This window comes from Protopterus annectens, chromosome 10.part0 (assembly GCF_019279795.1).
Source record: "Protopterus annectens isolate FY-2018-M chromosome 10.part0, PAN1.0, whole genome shotgun sequence".
Classification (NCBI taxonomy): Eukaryota; Metazoa; Chordata; order Ceratodontiformes; family Protopteridae; genus Protopterus; species Protopterus annectens.
Genome location: NC_056744.1, coordinates 112,077,170 through 112,092,866, shown reverse-complemented (window position 1 = coordinate 112,092,866; position 15,697 = coordinate 112,077,170).

Below are 15,697 nucleotides of genomic sequence, written 5' to 3'. Positions count from 1 at the left end.
ACTGCTAACTTCTCCCCCCCTCCACACCAAAAGGGCAAATATTTCTCCTAGCAGAGTGCTGGCCCCCCTGACATCTCAGATGCTCAGGTAAGAGCTGCCCTCTCCAAAGCAATAAACACTGCATCAATGGGACCAGACAGTGTCCCAGGCTGTGTCCTACATGAACTCCAAGAAGAGCTACACCCAGACATAACACTACTGTTCAATCCCAGCCTTACTACACGATATGTGGCCAAAGAGTGGCGTACAGCAACAGTGGTCCCTCTACATTTAGGTGGTGCCTTAACGGATCCAGGACACTATCGCCCCATAAGTCTGAATAGCTTGGTCTGCAAAGCTATGGCAAGGATCATCATGAACCTCATAAATATAGATATTGGGGACCTACAGACACTGCATCATACACAGTTTGGCTTTGTTAATGGCAGATCCTGCCTCTCAAACCTGTTTGATTTCTTTGAAACAGTCACCAAGGCCACTGTCAAGGGGAAGGTGGTCTACACAGCCTACCTGGACCTAGCATAAGCCTTTGATACAATACCCCACTTGTGCATTCTAGGGAAGCTCACCAGTGTACATATTAACCCCTATGTCACTATGGATATTGCACAGTGGCTCAAGGGCAGAACACACATGGTTAGAATTGCTGGAGCCATGTCAGCCTCAAAACCAGTTACAAGTGGTGTCCCACAAGGCTCAGCCCTGGGAATCTGTCTTGTTCAGTATATATTTATCAGAGGTACAGGCCAACATGGAAGGACTGTGGCTGAGCAAATCGCAGATGACTGCAAACTGGACGCCATAATCAACTCTCCAGCCAACACACGCATCCTCCAAAAGGGCCTCTTAGAAACAGATGACTTGTGCCACAGCCATGGCCTCAAGCTGAATGCCAAAAAGCGTATAGTCATCCCCTTTAGCAAAAACAAAGTGACCACAAAGTACCACATATGTGTTAATCCATTAAGTACAGAAGAAGGAATTATGGACCTTGGGGTACACAAGTTGATACCATTCTCTCATTTGACAACCACATGGCCAAAGTGGTTAAAAAAACATTTTATATAGGCCACCTCATCATGGAGGGATTCACATGTAGATCAGGGGAGGACATTGTGCCTCTTTACTCATCCCTCATCATGCCCATAATTGACTACAATGCCCCTGTCGGCATGCACCTTACCAGACACCTGCAGCAACTGGAAAGACCACAAAAGTACCTCAACAAGAGGCTCAAAGGGCTCAAACATATGCCACATACTGACTGGTTAAAGAAACAGCAGCTCTACTCAGTGGTATACTGCGTCTTCATAGGCAATCTGTGCCTGACATATAAAGCCATGTCAAACCCTGACTTAATGGTCATGCTGCACCTCAGAATATCCAAATCCCATCAAGCTACACGCTGGAAAGACTTGAACCTCAGGAGTGATATACATAGGACATGCTGGAGGAACACATTCATAACTCAGAGGCTCCCTTCACTCTGGAATATTATCCCAATACAGGTTAGGCAGACTCACTCAGTGACTGTCTTCAAGAGGAATATTAATGACTGGATGGGACATTGTAGGTTTACCCTGGGTATCACTTATGTGTCACTGTTAGACAGAGGCACAGTATACTAACCTTGGAAAAGGGCATAGCAAGATAGATTTACAATGCATGGTGAAAGCCACACACATTCTGGCTAGGTTTATGAATGCCCTAGGGCAGATAGCCTAGTATGAACCTATGAACCTATGTATCTTGTTCACCATTGGCCCTATGTGCTGTTAATCACCAATGCAATCTCAATACTACGGTAGCATGTGCAAAGGTCAGTTGTCAGTCACCTCTATGGTACAGTTGTGGAATATGTGAGTCATGTGGTAATGTCACAGCTGCCACATGTACACAGTCAACCCTATCCCCTACCCATGGATGTACAACACATGTATGAGACGGAAACACATAGCCAAACTGTGGACTAAGCACTCTGAACCCAGTACTGGCATAACCTGTCAGGTGGCATGAAATACTACAGTGACTGCAATACCAGTCTGATGTAGACCTACACTGACAGCAATACAAGCAAGGGAACACACCGGGCCATTCGTGGAACCTAAGAATGGCATCCTGCCTGAGTGGCAGACACCTCTGCAGCTGGCACACAGGCATACGTTAGGCCTGAACACAGCACGCATAACACATAGCACACAAATCCTGTGTGCCAAACAGGCACAATCTGTACAGCTATACAACACTCCTGCTGCAGTTGTGTTAGGTACTTTTATTGTCCGGTGCAGTGAGGTCATGCTCACCAGGCTGGACAAGGTGAAGGTCACAGTGATATGCTCATGGGGCACTATGGTCCACCACATAACACAAGCATACAGGTCAGTCAGATGCATGGACACATATGACTCAGTCATTGTCCATGCCACTACAGCTGACGTGTGATGTCCCTCACTGGAATACATGATAGGGAACATGGAAGGGCTCACTGAGCAAGTGGCACAGGCTGGTAGAACCCTGACCTTGGTTGGTATCATACCCTCACCAGGAATGCTGACATATTACTGAATGCTAATGAATTACTGTAGCTACAACACCCTAGCTGAAAGGTTCTTAGCATGCAGTCACTGCATTGCTATGGAACAACTTCTTACCACTCCCAAAACAGGTGAAAACATGCAGCACCTGTTAATCAACAACATGTAGACTATATGCCCCAGACCAGGTGTGTATCCCTCACTACTAGGTTGATAGCATCTACATCTCACACTGTATATGCACATCCCACATGCAGCACCTGCACAGAAGACCACAGTCATAATGTTACCCAGTGCAAATACCATGTATTGACATGTGGCAGGCATCACACATGGTAACTATTGAAGGTCACAGGTACATCTGTGTATTTGGCACACACATACATCATGTGTGCATTGCCATAACTGGTTTAATCGATGTCATGCATTATTGTGAGAAACAAACCGCACACATGGGCATTCTGTGTGAGCAAAACACACGTGACATGTCTGGAATCAAAAGCCATATATAATTGTGCTATTGTTTAGAAAGGGATATGTGCATCCTGTAGTGTGTTTTCCCAGTTGCCAAAAGGGATGTTCCTTTCATACAAACTTACACACACACTAACCCTCCTTCACACACACTTGCTGGTTTCAAACTCCTCCCTAACTGTGTTATGACACTAGAGACGGATGCATTAGCGGAGTGCGCTATTCGCATTACTGGGAGATTTTTTTTCTCCTGATATACTTACAGGGTGCTGACATCATCGGTGTTTAGAAAGGGGAATGGGCATCCTGTGGTGTGTTTTCACAGTTGCCAAAAGGGATGTTCATTTCATACAAACACACTAACTCCCCTTCACACACACTTGCTACCTGCTGGATTCAAACCCCTACCTAACCATGTTATGACACTAGAGACAGACGCATTAGCAGAGCACGCTATTTGCATTACTGGGAGATTTCTTTTCTCCTGATATACTTATAGGGTGCTGACATCATCGGTGTTTAGAAAGGGGAATGGGCATCCTGTGGTGTGTTTTCACAGTTGCCAAAAGGGATGTTCCTTTCATACAAACTTACACACACACTAACTCCCCTTCATACACACTTGCCACTTGCTGGATTCAAACCACTACTTAACTATGCTATGATACTAGAGGTGGACGCATTAGTGGAGCGCGCTATTTGCATTACTGAGTGATTTCGTTTCTCCTGATATACGTATAGGGTGCTGACATCATCGGTGTTTAGAAAGGGGAATGGGCATCCTGTGGTGTGTTTTCACAGTTGCCAAAAAGGATGTTTCTTTCATGCACACACTAACCCCCCTTCATACACACTTGCTAGATTCAAACTCCTACTTAACTATGCTATGACACTACAGATGGATGCATTAGCAGAGCGCGCTACTCAGATCACTGGGCGATTTCCTTTCTCCTGATATACTTATAGGGTGCTGACATCATCAGTGTTTAGAAAGGGGAATGGGCATCCTGTGGTGTGTTTTCACAGTTGCCAAAAGGGATGTTCCTTTCATACACACACACTAGTCCCCCTTCACACACACTTGCTGGATTCAAACCCCGACCTAACTATGTTATGACACTGGAGACAGCCACATTAGCAGAGCACACTATTTGGATTACTGGGAGATTTTCTTTCTCCTGATATACTTATAGGGTGCTCACATCATCAGTGTTTAGAAAGGGGAATGAGCATCCTGTGGTGTGTTTTCCCAGTTGCTAAAAGGAACATTTCCCTCACACAGACTTGCACACAGACCAACCACAATCACCCACGCACACACACTCTGGATAAGCTGTCATTCCCTAGGGCAAACAGCCTAGTGTTGGCCTCTACACCCATATGTTTAACTGTCAGATGCACATTATTTGGTGCTGATAGCAGTGTTTGCAGGTCTTTGTTGTCATAACATTTCCTGTTTGTATGAACAACGTGTGTATCTGTGGAAGATGTTTGCATATGGGGGAAATCCACTATATCATGTATGTCTCTGTAGTCATTTAAGTGTGAGCACTATTCAGATTGCTATAATGTTGTTGGTTACTGGAATAACATGTACATATACCAGATATATGTGGCAAAATGCTAAACTGATATTTGGACTAAGTGTGTGAGCATGCCCAGTTCAGCCTTCCCATGGCATGTTGTGTAAAAGACGTCTCATTTATCAAAGTGTGTGAGCATGCCCAGTGTGAGCTTTCCATATGTTGAACTCTGCAGCCCATCACATTTGTGGATGAGTGTGAACTTCAACAAATATCTCCTGTTTATGGTTGTGTGTTCTGTGTCATGTTGTGTAGTTACTGTACAAATGCTTTTGTGTGAACACAACAGGGATTATACTGTGCCTGCAGGGTTTGCATGGGATACTTTGCATACAATTGTCAACATCCGTTCATACTGACCTAACACGGTAGTACTGTATAGTGTAGTGGTTCAGTACTTTCACTGTGGTGGACAGTATCCTGGGCTTTAGTCCTATCACTGCTTTACATTTCCATAGTGAGCACAACAGCCTGGTTAGGGTCCAGTTGTGCACATCTGACCATGTTGCATTATGTTCAGATATTAACTACTTACAACAGCCTCGTCTAACATCAGTAGTGTATTCCACAACATAGGTGTACATTGGCAAACACTACCGATGTGCCCTAGGCCATTTCTAATGCTATTCAGAGAGTGTGTTTGTCCTTCAACACATTGTAAGTGTAGTTTGCCATGACATATGTCATGTTTAGTATACTGTGCCTCTGTCTACCCGTGACATAACAGTGATACCCAGGGTAGACCTACCATCTCCCATCCACTCATTAAGATTCCTGTTGAGGAGAATCAATGAGTGACTCTATGGATAACCTGTACTGGTAGTTTACTCATGCGTGGGGGTGGCTTCTGTGTTATGGATAATGCAGTACAGCTTGTCATATGTATGTCCATGCTGGGGTTCAGGTCCCTCATGTGCATAGCTCACTGCCATTCAGATTGTACAAGGTGCAGCATGTTCCTTGATTCCAGCTTGGACATGGCTTTCTACATCAGGCACAGCTTGCGTCTGGGTGGCCAGCATGGCAGTGTGTGGAGTTGCACTCTTGTTTAATCAGGCAACACATTACATCTGTTCAAGCTCTGTGATACTCCTGGTGAGGTACTGTTGTGGACTTTACAGTTGATGGAGGTATCTGCTGAGGTACACCCCACAGGGGCTGTTGTAGTCAATTGTAACGCTGATGAAGGATAACTGCAGAACCACAATGACCTCCCCTTATCTAGATGTCATAACCTTCATGATTAGCTTGGTATATAGATTGTTTCTGTTAACACTACAGCCACATGTTTGTCCAATGCAGGATATCTATCACCTTGTGTACCCAGGTCTGTCATTACATGTTAAGTATGTAATGGGTTAACACCTATGTGGTAATTGGTGGTCACTTACTGTATATCCACAGAGGTTGACTATACAGTTTTCTCCATTTAACTTGCTGACATGGCTATGGCACCAGTTGTCTGTTTCTATGTGGCCCTTTTGTGGGATGCTTGTGTCAGCTGGAGTGTCAGATATGTTGGGCAGCTTGTAGTCCTCTGCAAACATGTTCAGGCACAGTCCTTACATGTTGGCCTGTACCTATGGGGTATATATACCAGACAGGGAAGGTCCCAGGACCAAGCTTTGTGGGATACCTGTTATATGTGGTTTGTAGTCTGACATGGCTGCAGCATGTCTGACCATGTCAGTTCTGTCGTTGGTCTGGTTTGCAACCCGTCTAGTGACATAGGGGTGTATATATATAAGCTGGTGAGCATATCTATATTGAACACATAGGGTATTGTATGGAAGGCTTTGCAAGGTCCAGCTACGCTATGTGGACCACATTGCCCTCATCAGTGACCTCAATTACTGTTTCAACTGAGTCACACATGTTTAGGGTCAGGGTCTGCACTTAATAAACCCACACTGGGTAGGGTTGGGTGTCAATAGATCCCCAATATCTTTATGTCTGTGGTACATGCTGATCCTTTCCATAGCTGTGCAGACCAAGCTTCTCAGGATTCTGTGGTGGTTGTTTTTAGTATCCATTCAGGCGACACCTTTCTTGAGAACGACCACTGTTGTTGTACACTGCTCTTTGGGTACATATCCTGTGGTAAGGCTGACATAATGTCAGGGAGGCAGCAGTCTGCTGGGAAAGATATTTTGCATTATGGGGGGGGGGGTTTGCACTGCACCTGTCAGGATGTATGTTGTCAATATGTGTGTGTGTTTGGTATGTTGTTTGTAATATTTGTGTGATCCAGAGCATATCTGGGAATTCACAACACGCTTCCTACCATCAGTTGCAGCAGCCTTGGGATTATCCTTAGTGTCCTGTACAATTTGTATCATAATAGGTTCATAGGTTCATACTAGGCTATCCACCCTAGGGCATTTGTAAGCCTAGCCACAGTGTGTGTGGCTTTTGCCACCCCTTGCTATGTGAATATTATGGCCATTTATGATTTACTTAGCTGTGCCTCTGTCTGGATCTGACACAGTAAAGACCCCCAGTGTACATCTACAATCATCCATCCATTTTGCCAACGTCCTGTTGAAGAGTGTCAGTGAGGGGCTCTGCCTAACATGTAGTGGTATTCTGTTCCAGGGTGTGGAGAGCCTCAGGGTTAGGTATCTGTCCCTCCAGCACATCCTATTTGATTATGTGTTGAGGTTGACATCTCTGACTCACACAGCTCTGATGGCTTTGAGTTTTCTGGAGTGGAGCATGTCCATTACTTCTGTGTTGAACATGGACTTGTACAGCAGACATACAATGCCTCTGTGTAGGCAGTATGTGACTGCATTCAGCTGTGGTATCTACAGCCAGGCAGCATATGACATATATTTGAGACCCTTTCTAACTCTTGGTGAGGTACCTTTGAGGTCTTTCTAACTGCTGCAGGTGCCAGGTAATGTACATCCCAAATGAGGCATTGTACTACATTATGGGTCTGATAATGGAACAGTATAGGGGCACAATGACCTTTGTTGACGTAGATGTGAATCCTTTCATGATACATTGTCCAATATAGACAGTCTTCCTAGCCAAATTGGCAATGTGACTGTCACATAACAGGTTACTGTCCACTTGTGTCACTAGGTCCCTGATTACTCCTTCCATACATAATGGTTTACCACCTATGTGGTAATTTGTGTGCACCTTGTTTTGTATTTGGTGGTACATTCATACTGTCCACTGTCTTCAGGACAGCGGGGTGGGGTTCCTGTGTGTGAGAGTGTGGTCTGTAGCATGCTACAAACTGTACAGCAGTCTTGCCTACGGTTAGTTGCACATGGGTGGACTGCAATGACGTAAGTATTGTCAGTTAACTGGACATATAGGTGTCTGTGCTGAATATGGATATTCACCCTCCTTTTATGTTTTGTCCCAGGTTTTGTGGCCATAACACATGATATGTGGTATTACCTGGTAGTGCTGGTGTGCTGTCACGAGGCTTGCAGCAGGTTTCTATCACTGGACAGACATCGATGTTCTCCATACTGGGGAGGGCCTCAGGAGCATGCATATTGAGGTTTACATGTCTGGCATTGACCAACATTACCCTTCTGTTTCTTTCCAGTTTTGTTTTCTATGGTGGTGGGTTAGTCTTTATGGCCTTGCCTACAAAAGGATCTCTGTAGGTTGCAAAAGCCTTAGGCAATATCCAGATGCCCATGGGTAACAGGTGCAAGCCATCCCTGGAACAGCAGCATGTCTCACTATAGAGTCACCTATTACAACTGTATCAGGCATGTTGTTGTTCCTTCTGTCCTGTGACTGTTTGGCACACCAGCTTTGTGTACTATGTGTTACATGTGCTATGTCTGGAGGTTGTTTTATTGGGTGTCTGCTTTGGAGGCTTGTGTTGGTGTTGTGTGTTTGTAATTAGGGCCTCTGGGAATGTATTTGTGTTTATGTGTTTGGTTTACAGTCGGTGTAGGTCTATGAGGGACTGGGTTTGTGGTGTATGTGGTTACCTTGTCCTCCTGACTAGTGTTGACAGTACTGATTTGGGGGTGCTCAGGCTCCGGTTTGGCTACCTGGTTGCGTCTATCACATATATTTGTATTTATTGGGGTGAGTTGTTGTGTGTGTACTTGGGACAGGTGTCACATTGCCTCTGGATTCACAGATTCTACTTGTTTTGCCTGGCCTTAGTGGATTGTATGTGCGGACACATTTTATTGCCATACTAGTGATCACTGATTACTTCATTTTTTATGTTTGATCTATCATGTGGTAGCTTCCTCATTCTCTTCAATGGTTTAGTAATTGCTGGAGTCCAGCATGCCAGATGCCTGGGTGTATGGCATTGTGTCTTGTTGTTATTTGTGATTGCAGACTCCAAGCACTCTTGGCTGTGTTCATGGTATGCCTGTATAACATGTTCTGCAGTATGTCCCATATTCTGGACTTGCACAGGGCCTTTCATGGATTCCACATTGGTTTGTAGGGGTGCAAGCTATGCTTTATACATGTTTCACTGTGGTATTCTGGCCAGGGACTGAGGTCGGGATGTGTAACTACAGTGTGATTACTCTATGGTCTGGTCTTACCAGTGAGGGATACACTTCTCATCTTGACATCCAGTACACATATTTCTGATTATCACATCCAGTATGCTTACCCCTCTTGTGGAAGTGTTACATTTTGCCTGTCCATTTTGTTTGATGGATTCTGGGAAATTGTCTACAAATGTGTCGGTGCTAGTATAATACAAAGAGTATAGTGACAAACGTCTCAAAAGCTGACTTCACACTTCTTCAGACTGAGATGGTATCCTTTAAGCCCACTGGGCCAGTGGAAACCACAACACACAATGGTGACTCCTTCACAGACGCTTTCTACGGACATCTCCAAGAAAGCATGGACCATGCAATCACAAATAAAACTAAGACCCTCTCCACCAAGGGAAAGTGGCCTGTCTGGTGGACCCCAGCCATAAACAAACTGTATAACAAATGAAGGATACTAATGCAAGACAGAGCTAAATCTCCTAAAGGGAAGGCAGCTGTGATCAGCACTAGTAAAAAGCTACATTATCTCATAAAGACATCCAAGGTCAACTTTGAGACAAAAATCACCAAAGACAATAAATATAACCACAATGCTCTCTTCAGTTATGTCAGAAACCTGGGTGGGAACCCTCAGATATGCTCAGAGATGGTACACAACAACATAAATTTCAGTGACCTGACAGATATTGGCAACATTCTGGCAGACAGGTTCAGTGCAATTTTCCCCCTCCCTCACCCCCAAAAGAAGATAGTTATCACAGCTGAATGTAACCTCACTGTCATCTCAGATGTCCATGCGAGAGCCGCACTCAGCAAAGACAAAAACACAGCATCAATGGGACCTGATGGTATCCCCAGTTGCGTGCTACGTGAACTCCAGAAGGAGCTAAACCCGTATATACAAATGCTATTTAACCTTAGCCTTGCTACAGGATATGTACCTGAACACTGGTGTACAGCAACAGTGGTCCCACTCCACAAAGGAGATGCCTCCACAGACCCTGGGAACTACCACCACACAAGCTTAACCAGACTTGCCTGCAAAGCTATGGAAAGAGTCATTATGGAGCTCTTAAACAGAGACATTGGTGAGCTACAGACCCTTGATCCCACCCAGTTCAGCTTTGTACAGGGCAGATCCTGCCTTTTGCACCTAGTTGACTATTTTGAAACTGTCAGTAGGGCCATTGATGAGGGCTAAGTGGTCCACACAGCCTACCTGCACTTGGCTAAGGCCTTTGACACAATACCCCACTCAGGCATCATAGACAAGCTCAACAGCTGAAATATAAAACCATATGTCACAGGATAGGTTGCAAAATGGCTAAGAAACAGAACCCATAAAGTCGACATTGCAGGTGCCTTGTCAGATTCAAAGCCAGTCATAAGTGGTGTCCCACAAGGATCTGTCCTGGGACCCCTCTTATTTGGCATTTACTTTTCAGATGTGAAAGCAAACATAGGAGGGTTGTGGCTGACAAAGTTTGCAGATGACTGCAACCTAGGCACCATAGTGAATACATCAGCCGGCACACACATCCTACAGAATGCCCTCACAAAAACAGATAGCTGGTGCCGGAATCATGGCCTGAAACTGAATGCAACTGATGTGTAGTCATCCCCTTTGGGAGGAACAAAGTACCCACAAATTAACACATAGACAGCAACCCACTGAGCACAGAAAACAAATCAGACACCTAGAGACCCATGTAGATAGTGACCTCTCGTTTGACACCCATGTTGCCAAAGTGGTTAGAAAGACTTTCTATCTTGCCCACCTTATCATGAAGGGTTTTCCATCCAGATCAAAGGAGGCCATTGTACCCCTATACTTCTCCCTTATCAGGCCCATGATTGAATACTAAGCCCCATTTGGTATGTACCTCACCCAGCACTTGCAACAGCTGGAGAGACCCCAAAAGTACCTTACCAAGAGGATCAAGGGTCTACAACACATGTCATATGCTTCCAGACTAAAGAAAATCCAGCTTTATTCAGTAGCATACCGCCTACTTACAGGTGACCTATGCCTGACATACAAGACCATGTCCAATCAGGATTTGGTGGACATGCTCCACTGCAAGCAATCCAAATCCACCAGAACCATGAGAGCTAAAGATTTGAACCTCAGCACATACATGTATAGGACATGCTGGAGGGACAGAGTCATAACTCAGAGGCTTCTCACACTCTAGCACAGAATCCCAGTTCATGTTAGACAGAGTCCCTCACTGACTCTCTTCAAGAGAAATCTGGACAAGTGGATGTGAGAGTGTAGGTTTACCCCAGGGGTCCTCCCTGTGTCACTACTAGACAGAGGCACAGTCGAGTTATTCGATTAAGTAAGGGGGTCATAATGTGTCACTACTAAGTCAGAGGCACAATATTCGGAATCTATTCTGTACACTTATTACCACTATAAGTTCTTAGGGTGGCAATAGCCACATCACTATGGCTAGGCTTATAAATGCACTAGGGCAGATAGCCTAGTAGTAAACTATGAAACTATGGTGTATGTGTAGGTATTTTCAGTCAAGCAATATAATGTGGTTTGGGGGGCTTGATATCTTCATGTATTCCAACATAGGCCTGGTGCAATTCCTGCTATTAGGACAGTGGTCTGCAGCAAGCTATATAGTAGTAGGCAGTTTTAGCCATTGGTATTTGACCATGGCTAATCCATGCTGCTTCTTGTTGTGGTACCAACATGGGGTGTGGTTATCCATGACATTTATTGCTAGTCACCCTCGTTTTGTAGCTTGTTCCATGTTTTGCAGCTGTACATCACTGTATGAGGTGTGACCTGGTAGTGTTAGAGTGCTGATGTGGGCTTTGACCCAGTTTTCTATTACAGCACTGATATCTACATTCTCTATACTGTGTGCGTTTACACTGCACGCATCTTGCTGTTTATACTTCTGGCATTGGGTAGCATTACATCTAGGTTCCTATCCCTTGTGGTACCTATGAAGGTGGGTTTGTGTTTTTGTGGTTCATGATTGGTGAGGGTGGATGTTAGTCAGGGTCCTCAGGTGTGCATATGGTACATGGTGTTACATTACTTAACACATGGCATTCATGCCTCAGGTGGTGCTGCAGGGCTGCCTCTGTCAGATGCACATACTACACTCCCTGTACATGTTTGGAAGCAGGTTGTGTCATGTTAGGCGTCCCTGTTACTATATGAGTGAGTTGGAGGGGGTATCAGTCCCAGTGTTCCTACTGAGCCAGTGTATGTGCTATGCGTTGCCTCTTTGCCAAGGCCAGGGCATACTGGGCATGCATCCTTCTGCCTACTGGGGCAAGGTCAGGTTGTTCCTCCTCCGAGTCACCCTCTGCCTGTGGTGGCCTTGGCAATGGTGGGGGTATGTTTGGCCCAGCCCTATGGTGGTCCTGCTGCAGCTGTTTCTGCAGGATCATATTATGTAGCATAGCACATATCATGATCATTTGGGTACATGTAGTTGGTGTGTACTGCAAGGCTCCACCAGATGTGTCCAGACACCAGAACCGTGACTTGAGCAGCCCAAACACATGCTCTATGACATTATGTGTTTGTGCGTGTGCCTCATTATGGCGTTCCTGTTCAGGTGTGTGTACATTTCTGATGGGTGTCATCAGCCATGGCTCAAGTGTATAACCTGCATCCCCCACTAGGTGTCCGTGTGGGAAGTCCCCACTGTCAAATGATTGGCACAGCTGTGTCAGATGCCAGATGTGGGAATCGTGGTAGCTCCCAGGGCAGTCAGCACACACGTTCATTATTATGCCCTGGGCATCACACATGACCTGGCAGTTGATGGAGGGGAATCCCTTGCAGTTAATATAGGCTCTACCCCGCTCACCGGCTGGTGCTTTGATGCGTATGTGCGTGCAGTCTATTGCACCTAGTACCTCAGGGTATCCCGCTATTTGCTGGAAGAGACGCATATTGCTGGCCAATACCTCACGGGCATTGGGGAAATATACATGATCACCGACATGTGCTGACATGGCATCTAGGAACTGGTGCAGTACCCTGGAGGCTGATTCCTGTGATATCCCCATCATATCACCAGTTGGTCTCTGGAAGGTACCTGTTGCTAGTATTCTTAGGCCAACACATACCTTGGTTTCCACTGGGATGGGTTCCCCTCTGTTGGTTCTGTGTGTGAGACGTAGCCTGCACAGCTCAACAATTTGCTGCAGAAGGTCTCTGTCCACTCTGTAGCGCTCTACTATCTCCAACTCATGTAACCCATGGTAGGTGACGCTTGGCCTGTATACTCTTCTCCTTCTCCTCACTCTGGGTTGTCTGTCAGCATCTGCATTGTCACCACCCTCAGCAAATTGCCTATGCCTGATTATAACAGCTATGGCAGCCCCTAGCATTTCTGCTCTGAGTTCAGCTTTTTCAGTTTTCAATTCTGATAGCTTACTCCTTTCTTGCAGTATCTCTTGAGAGAAACACCCTGCACTGCTGTTTGCAGTGTTTTAAGTGCTGGGTTGGGCTTCTAGTCTGCCTGTGTAATTGCCTGCTTCTATTTGTTATCACCAATTAACTCCAGCAGTATCCTCTGACAGCTTCCTTGTAATCTGGTTGTTTCCTTTTTCCTCTCTGTTTCCTCAGGGGGAGCAATGTGCACATCAGCATAAGCATGCTCACAGTGACTTAAACGCGTGCACACATCCTTACACGGTTTGAACTTGGCTGATTCATGGTAAAACGCGCGCACATTGCCTTACACACGTGCACACCCGCTCAAACCATTTTAAACGGTTTGCGACACGCTCCCACATGGTGAACCTGCCTTACACGCGCGCACACGTGCGCATGCACGTATATCAAGAAAGTTTGAGTGTAGGGATAGTGTGCACCCTCTATTTCTTGACTTTCCTAGTGTTCTGTTGGGACACACCTCTCTCCCTGATGTCTGTCTGTCATCTGTCACGTTACACTGCCCTCCAATGTGATACATTTATTTCTATCATTCCCCCCCGTGATGTCACCTACCTCTTACTCTATTCCTCCCCCTTCTGTAACTCTTACACTACTCGGAAAGTGCTCATTACCTATGTGGCAGTGTGATTCAGTATTGTAACCCTCATTTACATAGGATTGCCTAGTAATGTTTAGTTACATCTCTTACACTGAGCTTCCCCCCCTTGGCAACCACTACACGATGGCCATATTGTTTTGGTCTGCTAGTCCCTGCATTGTCATTCCATGTAATACATAAAACCCACAATTGTGAGCTTATAAGCTTCGGTTTTTACTTTTGAGCAGCGCACCCCGTTTGCGCGGGTGTGCGCTGCAGTTAAACATCAAAATCCCCCGAAAAAAAAAAGTTATTTTAAATAATTTTGCATCACTTTGTAATACCAATGGCCACATATTTGGCCATTGGCATGCTAGATGACACATATGCACCCTTTATTTGGAGCTGACATAGCTCCGTTGTCAATTTTGCAGAAATGTACTCAGTTGTCTGCTGAGTACATTTCTGCAGCTAAAACTTCCATTACACGGACTGGTTTGGGCTTCCTGGATCGCTCAAATACCTCATTTGCATATCTTTGAGCTGCAAATGAGGTATTGAGCATTCACGCCAGTCCGTGTAAGAGACGTTTTAGCTGTCTCTTACACGGAGGTTTGGGCTGTTCCTGGATCGGGAGGCTTACACGGAGGCTTACACTACTCTTAAACTCTGTGTAAGCCTTCGTGAATCCGCCCACTTGTCTTAAGCTGAGTAGTCAAACTGGCGAATATTGCTCTGAAATAACTGAATTAAACTGGGGGTTTAGGGCTGTTAAGCTCCAAGAAACCTTGAGGCTCTAGATAGTCTGAGGTGTGTTTTAGAGCTTTTTTCTCCAACCTTATGATTCAATGATGGATTTAGAAAAATATTTTGACTAAGGAAAGAAAATCAGCAAATAAGTTGTTCCTAGTTTTAATCTTCAAAGCTAACAAAAACAGCATTTCCCAATAAATTGAGACATCAGATGTTTACATGGATATAAGCAGGCATGTCTGAAAATTCATGGAAATACTACCTGCCTCTACATTCCTCTACTAAAAAAAAATAAAAAATAAAATAAAACTTCCTACGCACTATTCTGGTGTTACATGAAGATTAAAATGAAATACCAAATGGACACAATTGTGTATTTAAAGTTGTTGTTGTTATACATATCAACTCCCCATCACCCCTACCCCAAAAGAATCTTCAAAGACCCAAATCAAGGACTGATTTTAAATATCACTCTTAAATGCATAGCAATTTGCTAGAATAACAAATTTTGTATTTGCAAACATTTTCTGAATGATACAAAGTATAAAACTCACGTCTGTCTTTATTCAGTGACTGCAATCTATTATAACTTGCTAGAAAGTCATAAATATCATGAGAAAGACACCAAAACATGAGATCAGATTAGAGACAGCTGAGAGCAATGACTCTGTGCACACACACACACACACACACACACACACACACACACACACACACACACACACACACACACACACACACACACACACACACACACACACACACACACACACACACACACACACACACACACACACACACACACACACACACACACACACACACAC